Source organism: Calypte anna, chromosome 1, assembly GCF_003957555.1.
Source record: "Calypte anna isolate BGI_N300 chromosome 1, bCalAnn1_v1.p, whole genome shotgun sequence".
Taxonomy (NCBI): Eukaryota; Metazoa; Chordata; class Aves; order Apodiformes; family Trochilidae; genus Calypte; species Calypte anna.
Window position 1 is genome coordinate 148,257,469 of NC_044244.1, and position 12,221 is coordinate 148,269,689.

At 36.7% G+C, this 12,221-nt stretch overlaps 1 protein-coding gene across 1 annotated transcript in view; it reads left to right on the top strand.

Moving 5' to 3' along the window:
* Window positions 1–12,221, top strand: part of ABCC4 (ATP binding cassette subfamily C member 4) — a 145,875-nt gene that overhangs the window by 56,918 nt on the left and 76,736 nt on the right.

Below are 12,221 nucleotides of genomic sequence, written 5' to 3' on the forward strand. Positions count from 1 at the left end.
TAGGTGGGAAACATAGTCTTCACTCCAGTAAGGAAAAGGAACATAGACTTGTTCTCATAGTTTTGTAAGGGTGCATAGGCATGATTTTATTGTTTCAGAGAAATTAGAGTATTCACAGGAAAAAAACAACTCATGGAGAAAATTTCATGTCCATGATATTAATGAAATGTGTACAATTTCTCCTTTAAAAAAAAAAACCAAAATACAGCTCCAGAATTTTAAGACTGTTACATGATCTGTTTGTACTGTGAGTCTGTCTGCCCTCACTTCTAGTCCTTGACAGTGGCTGTAAAGCATAAGATCAGGAGACAGGTTTAGTGGAGGGCTAGTGAGAACACATGCATCAGAAGGAATCAGTGGTGATGGGATTTTATTGTCTAACAGGCAGGATTGTCCTGTTTGCTCTCTTGCTTTTACCTTGTGTGCAGCATAGGCATTAACTGGTGTTTTGAGGGAATACATGCTCATCTTGTAAGACTACCCATAAACCTGGGTCATCATTACAAAGTAAGAACTACAAAGTAAACATCAGGTTCTGTAAATGTTGGCTTTGTAACATACTGTGAAGCTCAAATCAGCAGTGCTCTCTACAGGCCTATAAAACCTGCCTATCACTGATATTCACACGCTGTTTTGACTTCCAGATGTGTTTTTATTTATCAGCAGATATTTTATAATAGAAGATTAACTTCAGTGTGCATGTATTTTTCCCTTCATCTTTCTTTTGGTCGTGGTAGCATGCAAAGGTACTGCTATCCCAATGTATATATCTTTTGAAAAAAGAAAAAAGATAAAGGAAAAGATGACATGTGAGATGATGCTCTTCTCCAGAACTGCAACATGTAGCAGTTCTAAAATTCTGTTTTTAACATCCATGTTTCATTGTCTTATATTTTTTCCTTCATATTTATCTTTCAGAACTTAAGATGCTACTTTTTTTTGCACTGAGTTAGATTTAAGTAGGTCTTTTTTTCTTACTTTTTTCTTTCTTTTTTAATATGCCTTAATATGAAAGACATACTGAAAAAGACATTGAAATACTAAAGGCTCCTTTTCCAAGCCAAACTGTTAGTTATCATATCCCTTTATTTAGCCAAGATGAAACTATTAGTTATCATGACTCATATTAGCAAAGCTGATGTTGAAGTGTCAGATATCTTATTTAATCACCCAGTTTATTCTCAGTATTTGTGTTGTCGCCTAAGACCCTAGCAGAAGGAATTGTTCAACTGACTTTTATTGCTTTAGTCATCCCAAAATAATCAGCAATTAAAAAATGTGAGGGTTGGCATTTTGAATGCAGGATAATCCATGGTCCAGACTGGAAGAAGGAAAAGAAACTTAAATCCACATCCTGAGCTCTGGACAGTTCTTGCTGGGGAAACAGAATAATGCACAGCATCAGGGAGTCGACATTAGGGAAATGGAAATACGTGGTGAATCCTGACATGTCTGTCAGCTCCCAACAGTGTAGATCCAATCAGTCGTGGTGAATAAATGAGATGACTTATTCCTTTAAAAATTAGGCTTTGTGAATCAGTTTAGGCATAAGCCCAGGATTTCTCTTTACAGATTGTATTAGCAGTATATGGGGAGGGCAAGGTTCTGAAGAGAATGGTAACGAGCATCTTATCCAGATAATATAAGAATTTAAATGTTTTTGTGGAACCTGGATTACACAGCAGAGGCAGAAGAGAAGTATGAGGACACCTTTCCTTTCTCCCCGGTGTTTGTATGTACACAGATATCACCTTTCTGTAATTTGGCATGTATCTAAAAATAGATGTTACTGCTCTAAGTATGTTTTGCATTGGAAGAACCTTATTAATAAATGTCTGTCTCTTTCTTATCACTCAGGCTAGCCCTACTGATCTGATAATCCTAAGTGACTAAAGCTTATTGCGTTATCCAGCATTCAGAATGAATGATCAGATATTTATGACTGAAATTCAAATTTATCAACAGATACCCATACAGCATCACTTAAACAGCTACAGTGAAAGCTTGATGGGAAGTTACAGATTAAGTGGTTGTATTTTAGGATTTATCTGACTTGTCTACATTTGTTGACAGAAATTGTTTATTTTTGGAGTTTACAGTTTTGCTGTTTAGGAACTTTGCTTGCTCTTCTCTCCGTATCCCAGTAGGGAATTGCATGCATGTCAATGTATGTGCAAGGAGGAAAACATGGACGTTTTCTACTTCATAGTGAACGCTTTATATATTCCTCTTCGTGTGTCACTTGCAGGAATGAAGGGGTTGATTTCTGTGCACATCTAGCACAAGAGGGCAGCATGATCTGTTTTATCCCAGTGTAACATTGCAACAGCTTGTTAAAGGGATAATAAAATTTATCTGTTATGTTTTTAGAGATTATGTTTGAGGGGTGAAATTTCAGCCTCCACACAGAGGTTCTGTTCAGTTGTCCTCATTATCTGCAAGTGTAATATTTTCTTGTAATCTTTTATACAGTAAGCTTTTCAGCTTCATATAATGCTGAATTGAGGAACTTTGTTGGCTTTGTAGTTGGTGCCCAAAAGTTGTATAACTCTACATAGGGTAATGCATCAAGGACCCCTTCTTGAGCCATTACTCCATTTAATTTCTTTTTCAAGGTATTTGTAGTGTTTCAAACAATTTTGGTAGAAAGTTAGATAAAAGGAACAGAGAATTGAGCAGCAATGACTTGAAGTGGGAGCTCTGTCTTTTGAAATCAGTTTCTTATAGATAGTTTAGGAGCTCCTAGTTTTGACAGGCTTCAGGATTTGATTCAAGATTACTTGCTTAGCTTGTAAAGGAATTGTTCTTTTCTGGGATTTGGGAACAGAGATTTCTTTAGAGAAAGTGTACTAATGTGTAAATGCATCACTTTCAGTAATGGTGGTTTTAGTGGAGGTTACCTGTAATTTTTAATTGCATTGAGTTTAGGACACTGAAACCTGATGGGTGCTGTAAAAATGAATGGATGAACAGTATGCATGAATTTGTTCAGATAAAATAGGAATATCTTCCTTCCAGAGACCTGTCTAAAATTAAAATTGAACCAGAAGCACTACAAAAAACCCCACACATTCTGTATGCATTTAGATTTTTTATTTTTAATTGCCTCTGTCCAAACTCCTGGTTCTGACAGTTCATGGAAGAAGGAGAAATATTTTGGGAGACATGCCAGCCTTTCTGGCCTTCCTAGGAATAGAAAGCATTGAATTGTATGATGGGTTTCCTCTACCTGTTCAATTAGCAGAATTCTTCTTTTCCCCACAAATGCTTTGTGGAGGCTGTAAATAAACACTGATTCCTTTGGGTGCTTAGAGTCTGAGGTTTGACCAGGTTATAAAGAGAAATATTCTTCTGTCTTTGCAGCCAGAAATGCCATGCTGAGCTGATAACTAATAGCAGCATATAAAAGCAAACTCCGAAAATTAAAAGATAAAACAAGTGAAAGAAAGCTGTTGTTATAATGAAGAGTTTGTTTTTCTTTAAGGCATAAGGATTTTAATTATGGTGTTCATAAATCAAGTGTTGAAACACCTATAATTTGAGAGACAAAGTTTTTTTATAGGATTAAAAGCATGTTCATCAATGCACAAGTGCCTATCTGCATTTTATCTGACAGAAGCATCAAATGGGCAATGTTGTCAGTGTTTAAACCATATAATATTTGCAACAAATATGATATTTCAGCAGTCTGAAAATTACAATGCTGATAATGAGGTTGTTAAATTATACTCTATCAGTTGGATACTGAAACTGCTCTAGTTAGTATACATTAATGTATGCTTGTTCACACAAGTGATTCTGCTGAACAAGTAGCATGTTTAAACAAGAAATACTGGTCTTTAAACCCTGTGATTTACAGTAGGTGGTGTTTTGGCATATCATGCAGTTAACAAGGCAGAGCTTCATGTTAAAATATTTCGTTTGTAGTCTCATTCATCACTGATATAAATATTCAGTAGTGATGCCAGAAAATGTATTGTATTCCTATTTAACTCTGTGACTCAATTGCTTTCTTTTTTTTCGGAAACAAGATCTATGCTATCTTTCTGATGCAGTTTTCAGATATTTCCTTGTGGTCAAGATGAATTCTGTGGGATTGTGAAAAACTACCAGCTCTTTTGACAGCTTTCATGTTCTCTTAAGCTAATACAAAAAAAAAATATAATAAATTGATTGTCCTTAAAGCAGGAGAGGCTTTGTTTTTCACTCTCCGTGCCAAGCTCTAAAGTGTGATCACGTGTGCACAGGTTTGTTAGTTTATGTTGAAAAGAAGTCCCTATAGGACAGCCTTTTGTTATAAAAGAAAAACACAGATTCTCTCTTCCGTGTTGGTAATCGCTTGCATTTGTTGTTATTAAGATGGTAACACAATAGGTTCCATCAATCATCGAGATCCTTAACAACCCCACAATGTTGTAAATATTATGTTTGGGTGTTTGAGTGGAACAGCTAGTCACTGAAGTAGGTGTGGTAATTAAAACCTGTTAGGTTGCTACATGTGTTTAAAAAAAAAACAAACAAAACACAACAAAAAACTTTAATGTTTCTTCTTATAACAATGGCGATATGTACTATAAACCTTATCAGGGCGTGGTTATTAAATGATATTTTGTGGGAGTTACTCATTTACTGTTAGTATTATCATGGCTTTTGTTAAGAGTTTAAATAGCCTGACACTTCCATGTGTATTATCACCATTATGATTCTGTCAGGAACCCTATAAAGTTGATTGCTATAGGAGTAGTCTTTAAAGTTAGTTAAATAGTACTCCGGAGTTATGTTTACGTTTGTTATCTATCGGCATAACTCAACTCTATCCTATTTTTTCCTACAATAATAAGTGAATGAAACTTGGCCGTAAACTGATGAGACAAGCCCATTACATTTTCAGCTCACTGAGTCAGTGCTCACCCTTTTTACGCATAATATGGGAGATAAAATTAAAAGGTTTGTGGGAAAGCTGTTTGTAGGAGGGGACAGGATGGGCTGTTATTTGATAGGGAAGTAGCGTGAAGCTTGTACTGACAACCACTTCCAAGCTGCAGTCTCCCGCTTCTCTGGCACAAGATTTCACGTCCCTTCACAGAGATTTTTCTATCTTCTTCACACTGAGAGCCCCTGGTGAGGAAAACGGCCTGCTGTGAAACTCATTTCTGACCATATGCTGACCTGCCTAGATATTGAAAAGTATTTTTTTCATTTGCAACCACGGAGAGAGCTGCTCTCACCCCACTGCAGCCAAGCAAAAAGGAGGCTCGGAGGAGTTAACCAAGACAGAAAAACCTAATTACAAGTATTGACTTTAAGAGAGAAGCCATTCAGGGGCATGCCTTCCCCCTCAAGTGCAGCAGGAAAGTAAAAATGGAGTTACGTTTTAGTCTCACTCAATGGCAGGCTGGCAAGATCTGTGGCAAGGAGAAAGGAAACATTGGTTGGAGACACTTGAAAACAGGGGGGGAGACAGCAGTAATATTGCTGGAAAAACTGCAAGGGGCTTAAAAGAGGGTCTTGCTGAGATCATGCGGCTGCCAATGAGGTTTTGCAGATAATCTGAAGGATGGAAGGTTTTTTTTTTGTTTTAATAATAACTAGTTTAAATATATGTGCTTTTTTTGCTATTTTTAATCTGACTGAAAGCTGTTGGCTGCTGCTGTGACTGTTGCGTGTACTAGGACTTCCTCTGTTCAGGGATGCTTGTTCTGGGTGGAAAATTAGCATTTCTGAGAAATTAGGAAAAACTTAGAAAAAGCCACTTTCATTCCACCTTGGAACAAGGCAGAAGTATTTCCAAAGAAATTAATTTATGGAAGAGCCGGGCAGATAATGAGTAGGCACATGGTGAGAGCACATATGTTGAACACGTGGCTCCCCTATCCCAGGTGAAAGCTCCACACATCAGGCTCCTGGCTCTTCCTTGTGCCATAATCTTTCATTGCTTTCTATTATGGATACACATACACAGACCACTGTGAGATTTTCAGGGAAAAAACTTCTTTTTTTTAAATGAAAAAAAAAATCTGAATGGCTCTAAATTAAAAGAAAAAGTCAGTCAGTGCAAACTCATTTCATTAGCACTGTTCTTCTGCTTTATACTACACAGAAATGTCTCTCCCAGGTGATCCTAGGCAATCTGCACTGCAGCATCTGGGTGAATTAATTAGTTGATGTTTTGCTTTTTTTTCAGATTGCCAACATCTTGCATCTTATGCAACAAGTGAAAATTAGTTTGTGCCTATGGTGATCTTGGCGAGTGTTTGGAAACAAAAGGTGCTTCTCAATCCAAAATTTAAATTTTATTTTAGAAAAGAATGGATGTTGTATGTGAATCTGCCTGTTCTGGCACCCGGACTGAAAACTGGAGGGCAGAAATCAACAGCTAGGGAAGTGGAGGTGTTGAATTGGGCTTGACTGTAGCGTGCTGTTCAGTTTTAAAAAATAAACTTTATCTAGAGGGAATTACTAAGATATTTGTGAATAATACAAAATGGAATTGCTTGTTTGCTTCTACCCTGTCTTGCTCAAGTGTTCTCTTTTTACTGTCAGAATCAGTAGGTACTTTATCAGAGGATCTTTGTTATGTATTCAGGTGAATATATATGTAGGATGTCCTTCAGATTTTGATTTCTGACATAATTTTATGCAAGATAATGTTCCTTTAAGGAGGCACCATTATGGCAAGCTGTAAAGGTTGACAGCTGCCAGTCCTAAGAGAGCTTTATAAAGCATTTTAAAATAGCATCAAGCATATGAGGAACTTTTTGTTTGTTTCTTCTATAACTGAACAATAGTCCTGTAATACGTGACAGGCAATTATTGCTTGTGGCAACCTTGACATAGGTAGCTTGAAACTTCAGGTTCATGGAGATTTGCTGTAGTTTTCATTTGGGTTCTTCTTGAACATTTTCTTAGATGGTTCCCATGTGCATATTTTGTTACCATAGCTTTTGACTTCAGCTTGAGCAAAACATTTAGTTGATGGTGTGGAATGAGGAGATTTATGAAATGTCTGGAGGAGCTGAGGTTGCTGTAGCCATTTTTCACCTAATGCTGAGAAGGAAATTGTATTCCCAGCCAGCATGCAAAGCAAGCTGACGTGGTGTATGGAAGAAAGGTGTCAAAGTCTTCGTTCTCAGCTGTTTGGTTCAGAGTAGAAGTGTATATTAAGGAGGTGGGTTTGTTTTCATGTTGGGTTTTTCACTGCACCGGAGACTTAAAAATTACTTCTGACCTACTTGTTTTCTAGCTGTAGCATCCCCTCATCCTTCCTCATTTGCCAGTTAAAAAAGAATACTGAAGTTACTAGTGATTGTCAGACTTAAGCTTTTATCATGTCTTATGTGTAAACTCATAGTGGAGTTCAGTTAAACTCTCTTAATTTCATGTTTTTTCTATCCACTGAAATGGTCCTTACTATTTTTCACAGTGTACCTGAGTTTATCCTCTGCTTTCTGTGTCTGGGAATGCTACTGTTCCATCTCTCCCAGACCTTTACATGGTCTGCATTTGTCTTGCTCTCTTTCAAGCGTAAATCTTTAGTCGCATATCTTAGTCTTGGGGCACAGACTAAGTCTTGGGGCAGAGGAATTCGAAGGTGCATGGGAAGCTGAGGAGGTGAAGATTTGGAACATGGACATTATTGCTGGCAATTTTAAGGTATAATGGGTGGAGAATAGGTGGCCTAACTCTTCTCTTCCTGTTTTCTTTTTATCAGATAAGATGAGATTTCTGTGTGTGTGGTAGACCTGGTTTTTTTCAATGAAGTTATTGTCTGTTTAATATGCAAATGATGCAATGCAGAATATTGCTAATTCGTGCGTAGGCAAGAAAAAACCCTCTGCTTTGTGGTGAGCTTCCCTTCATTGGGAATACGTGTTCTTTTGTCCCCGCATGGCTTCATTTCTCAGCATAATTTCAAGTTCATCAGTTTGAATGTTCACAACCCAAAATAGATACAGGACAGTCTGAATTTTCAGACAATTTCCTACATCTGTTTTTAAGATGTTGAAAGTAATTTCTTATACAGGAAGACTGTTCCTACCCAGTCCTTTCTAGGATATGCCCAGAGGACAGTAAGTGATTAGATGCTGGGGGCATTTGCTCAGTGTTGGTTTGGGTTTTTTTTCCTCTTTTAAATATGAACATTTAAAGCTGTTAATAAACTTTACACTATCTCATTCATCTCTTCTTCCAGTGCACTTATTTCATGTGCACTTATTTCATGTTTGTAATCTGTCATGCTGGTGTTTAGAGAGAAGGTGATGAGTCTTCACTTAGAGAGATTTGGCTTAGAATCTGAAATGTTTCATATGCAGTGATCTTCTTATTACATGGGATAATGAACAATTTCAGAAGTACTCTTGCTGTCTGTCATTCATGTTTGCTTTCTCTTCCCTCTCCCTGAAACAGAGGAATATATCCTTAATGTTGGGCAACTTAATGAAGAACCCTGTGTTTTTGTTATAGTCTATAAACATGAGTAAATCTTTGCCTCAGCTAAGGAGATAGGAGCCTAATTTTCTTTCAGTTTATGAAAGGGGAAACTAAAATCAAACTAAAGTGCAGGTGTTCCTGTGCCTGTTCAGACCAAATTAACAGTATGGCACTTTCTTGGTTAAGTTATTCTTAAGCATAAAGTACACATGCCATCTTTGTTATGGTAAAATTATCCGTTTGGTAACAGAGGTTAAGAGTTCAGTGAGTAAAGCATACAGTTTTCTGGCATAAAATAACAGAATTTCTTCATGATAATTTCTCTTTTCTAGCCATTCAGGATTCCAGTCTGAAGATTATGTAAAGAAGGATATTTTCAAAGGTTAACATTAGCCTAGGTTTACTAGGTATGTGGTAGAGAGGCAGGCTCTTTCAGGTCATGACAGAGAGCACCTGTGTTAGGCTTTTGCTCTAAATCTTGCTGCAGAAGAGCTGTTTCTCCTACCCACTACAGTGGGGGGGTTCATGGTACCAAGCTGTCTGTATGCTTAAAGGGTGGGTATCTTAAAGACTTCAATATTTTGAATTTACCACTAAATAAGTAAAAAAGGAATGACCCATAATTTTAATATTTGCTTCTTCTGTAGACACATGCATATATAAATGTATATATTAATATTTATGTACACAAACCTCATATGCTTTGCCTGATGTTAGTATAGTGCATCTTTCTTTTCTCCCTTCCTTCATTCCCCACTCTCCTTTCAAAAGAACAATTCTCCCTCCCCTTGGTCTCAACAACCAGCCAAAAGTAAACAATTACTGTTAGCCTTCCAGAATATTTCTGGTATTTCCTGACATAAAAATGGTAAAATGGTTTAAGGAAGAGTTGGTAATAGTTACCTTTCTGCTAATGTTTCCCTACCGTTGTAGAAAAAAAATATTTAATGCCTATTTAGGAGAAAAGATATCTGCAAAAGCCTTTGCAAATTGAAAGCACCAAAATTGTGAATTATAGATGGTTTTAGATTTGGAAGTGTCAGCTTTCTTTCTATTGAACTAGCAAGATGGAGAGAATATTTTTTCCCCAGTATTTTCTAGTTATACTAGACTTGTTCAAATAATAAGAAATCTTATCGAAGAAGTGCTTTCAAAATAAAACCAAACTTGAGAGAAAAAAGTGCCTTGAGGTTTTTATTAAGCTGACAAATTTTAATATTCCAAATATGTAGTGACAATGATCTTTTTTCATAATTAAGCTATGGTTTAATGCTGAATTCAAAGCCATCCACTGAATGCGACTTACATTTAAACCCCCCAAAAGTCCCCAGCAGAAAAAATGGAAAACACAGTCCAAACATTTTTAAATTGAGATAAGAAAAAATAGACTCTTCTGCACCTAAATTTACTAACCAGTGTTGCTCAGCTACTACCAAAGGCTTAGGGAATAGTTTTTAGAAGTGATTGTTCAGAAATAAGTGTTTCTCAAAGATTATGAGGGCTTATACAGATGATTTTCTTCATCTGCTGAGTGTTTGAGAGTAGAAATGTCCAATCTAACACTTCCCAGAAGTGTTCATTTACTTAAAACATAGCAACATTCCTATGGAAAAATAGGGTTTCATTGTTTTCCCGTATTAGCCATGCAGTAAATAAATATTACGTACTTCTAAAAGAGACATAATCGTTTTATGAAATGCAAATTCACAAGTTTCTGAAGTGATCTTATTTCAGCTTAAAATGTTGTCCAGTGAACACTGCTTAGGTTAGTAATAGCTTTGTGGGTTTTTTCTGTTGCTTGTGCTTCTCATGAGATGCAAAGAGGTCAAATGTCTGTTGACTGCTTTTTATTAATTCTGAAGAAGGCATGGTGGTGTTTGTATTAGAAATCTTAGGTATTTTTCAATTAAACAGGCAGAAGGAGAACGAAATAGTATTATGTTTCTCTGAAAAAGAGAATAATATATTCATCCTTTGAGTCAATCAGGAGATGTGAGAATATTATACTAACTTGTGAACTCCACCACTAGAATCAAATGGAATTTGCTAACTTCTTTGCGTTGTGTCAAAATTACTACTGAGTAAATGTGATGGCTTTCAGCATGGCAGGAAAAGACTTTGAAGGCCCCTCAGATCCTTTAGATTTGGTGTAGAGCAGTGATTCATACTCATTTTTCATCTCATCTGTAAAGTGGGAATGTTGGTTCTTTGTAATGAAGCTTGACCAGCAGAACACAGATAAATACTCTGTTAGAGGAAGTGTCATAGGTACAACACTTGCTCCTCAGACCAAATTTGCCTCTTGCTATATGCCTATTTCTGCTGTAATACCAAAAGCAATTCAGTGAGGAAACAGAGCAAGGAAGGCAGTTATATTACTTAGTGAATTCCAGACTGTACTCAAAGGCTCTGATACTTCGATCTAATTCAGTCTTCTGATTTTCTGTTGATTCTTCCAAATGCTTCAGACTTATTTAGACAAAAGCCTCTTTCTTCACAATTGTCAAATTTCATTGAATCTCAAGTCTTGGTGATAGAGCTTAATTGTCAGCAAAATAAGTCTTGGTTTCTGTAAATTGTTTGATCCTCAATTGGTTTAGAAGTGACAATATACTTTCTTTTACAGGGTTTAGATATTGTTTCCATGTGGCATATGGAGCAAAGTTGGACCAACTAAAGAAATTATTCCAATTGTTTTCTGTCAGGAAGGCTTATGCAAAAAGCTTAGTCTCAGATCATTTAAAGTTCAGGCATCTGCCACTAGGGGCAAAAATTATTTTCCTGTAGGCATTCATCTTTTATTGTAGATTTACTGTGCTGCTTCACTTGGTTGATAATCTAATTTAAACCTCAGAGATGAGTCATACCTCCTCAATGGGATTCACAGCTAGTTTAAAGTCTCTGATGTCAGTGCCTTTCAGTACTTGCAGGATCTCTTTGCTGAACATAATGGTTCTTTGGTTGTCTGAATGCACTGAGGGGGAAAGAATGTGACCCGTACAAGCAGGAGCACTTCAGTGATACTATTTTACAAAAGGTTTTGTTTTCAGTATTTTTGGGGGGGGGATTCTGTTTCAGGTTATTTGTGTTGTTTTGACCTAATTTCGATCCTGAGCGTGCCAAGTAGTCCATTGTGGTATGAGGGCTGATACCTTGCTGCAGTAAAGAACCTTCTGGAAGGTGGAATAGGCCTCCCCATGTGGATCACATGCTGTACTATAGAATTTTGTTTCATAGGACCAGCATTTGCTTTACCAACTGTGATGTGACAGTTTTCCAGAAGAGCACTGGATTAGGAAAATGTACAAAACTGTGATGTAAAGGGACATTTCAGTCTCCTTTCTTTGGAATAACAAAACAAGTGAACAAGCGAGCCCCTGGTTGTCCAGAAGGTCCCAAAAGGCTTCGGGGTGATCCAAACACCTAAACTTCTTTATATCTTCTTCCTGGAAGCATGACTGCTTTATAGTTGACCACTAAGAACTTTAAGAATTAAATGCACGTATTTGGAATGTGAATTGCTATTGAAGGACTTCCTCTCCAGAGCAGTCAAGGACAAAATAGACATTCAGAAGGTTAAGAAGCATTGTAAATATCATTCAACTGTGATGAAAAGTTTATTGGTTGCACTTCATATGCATTCTGAAGTTAAGCTACATTTTAAAAACCATCAGAGCCAACATTTGTTTTTTAAATATCGTAATTAAATATCTAAAATGCTAAATTGTTACTAATTAATACTTTCTAGTGTTAACAGTAGTGGGGTTATTGACAAAATTTTGCCTTTTGTG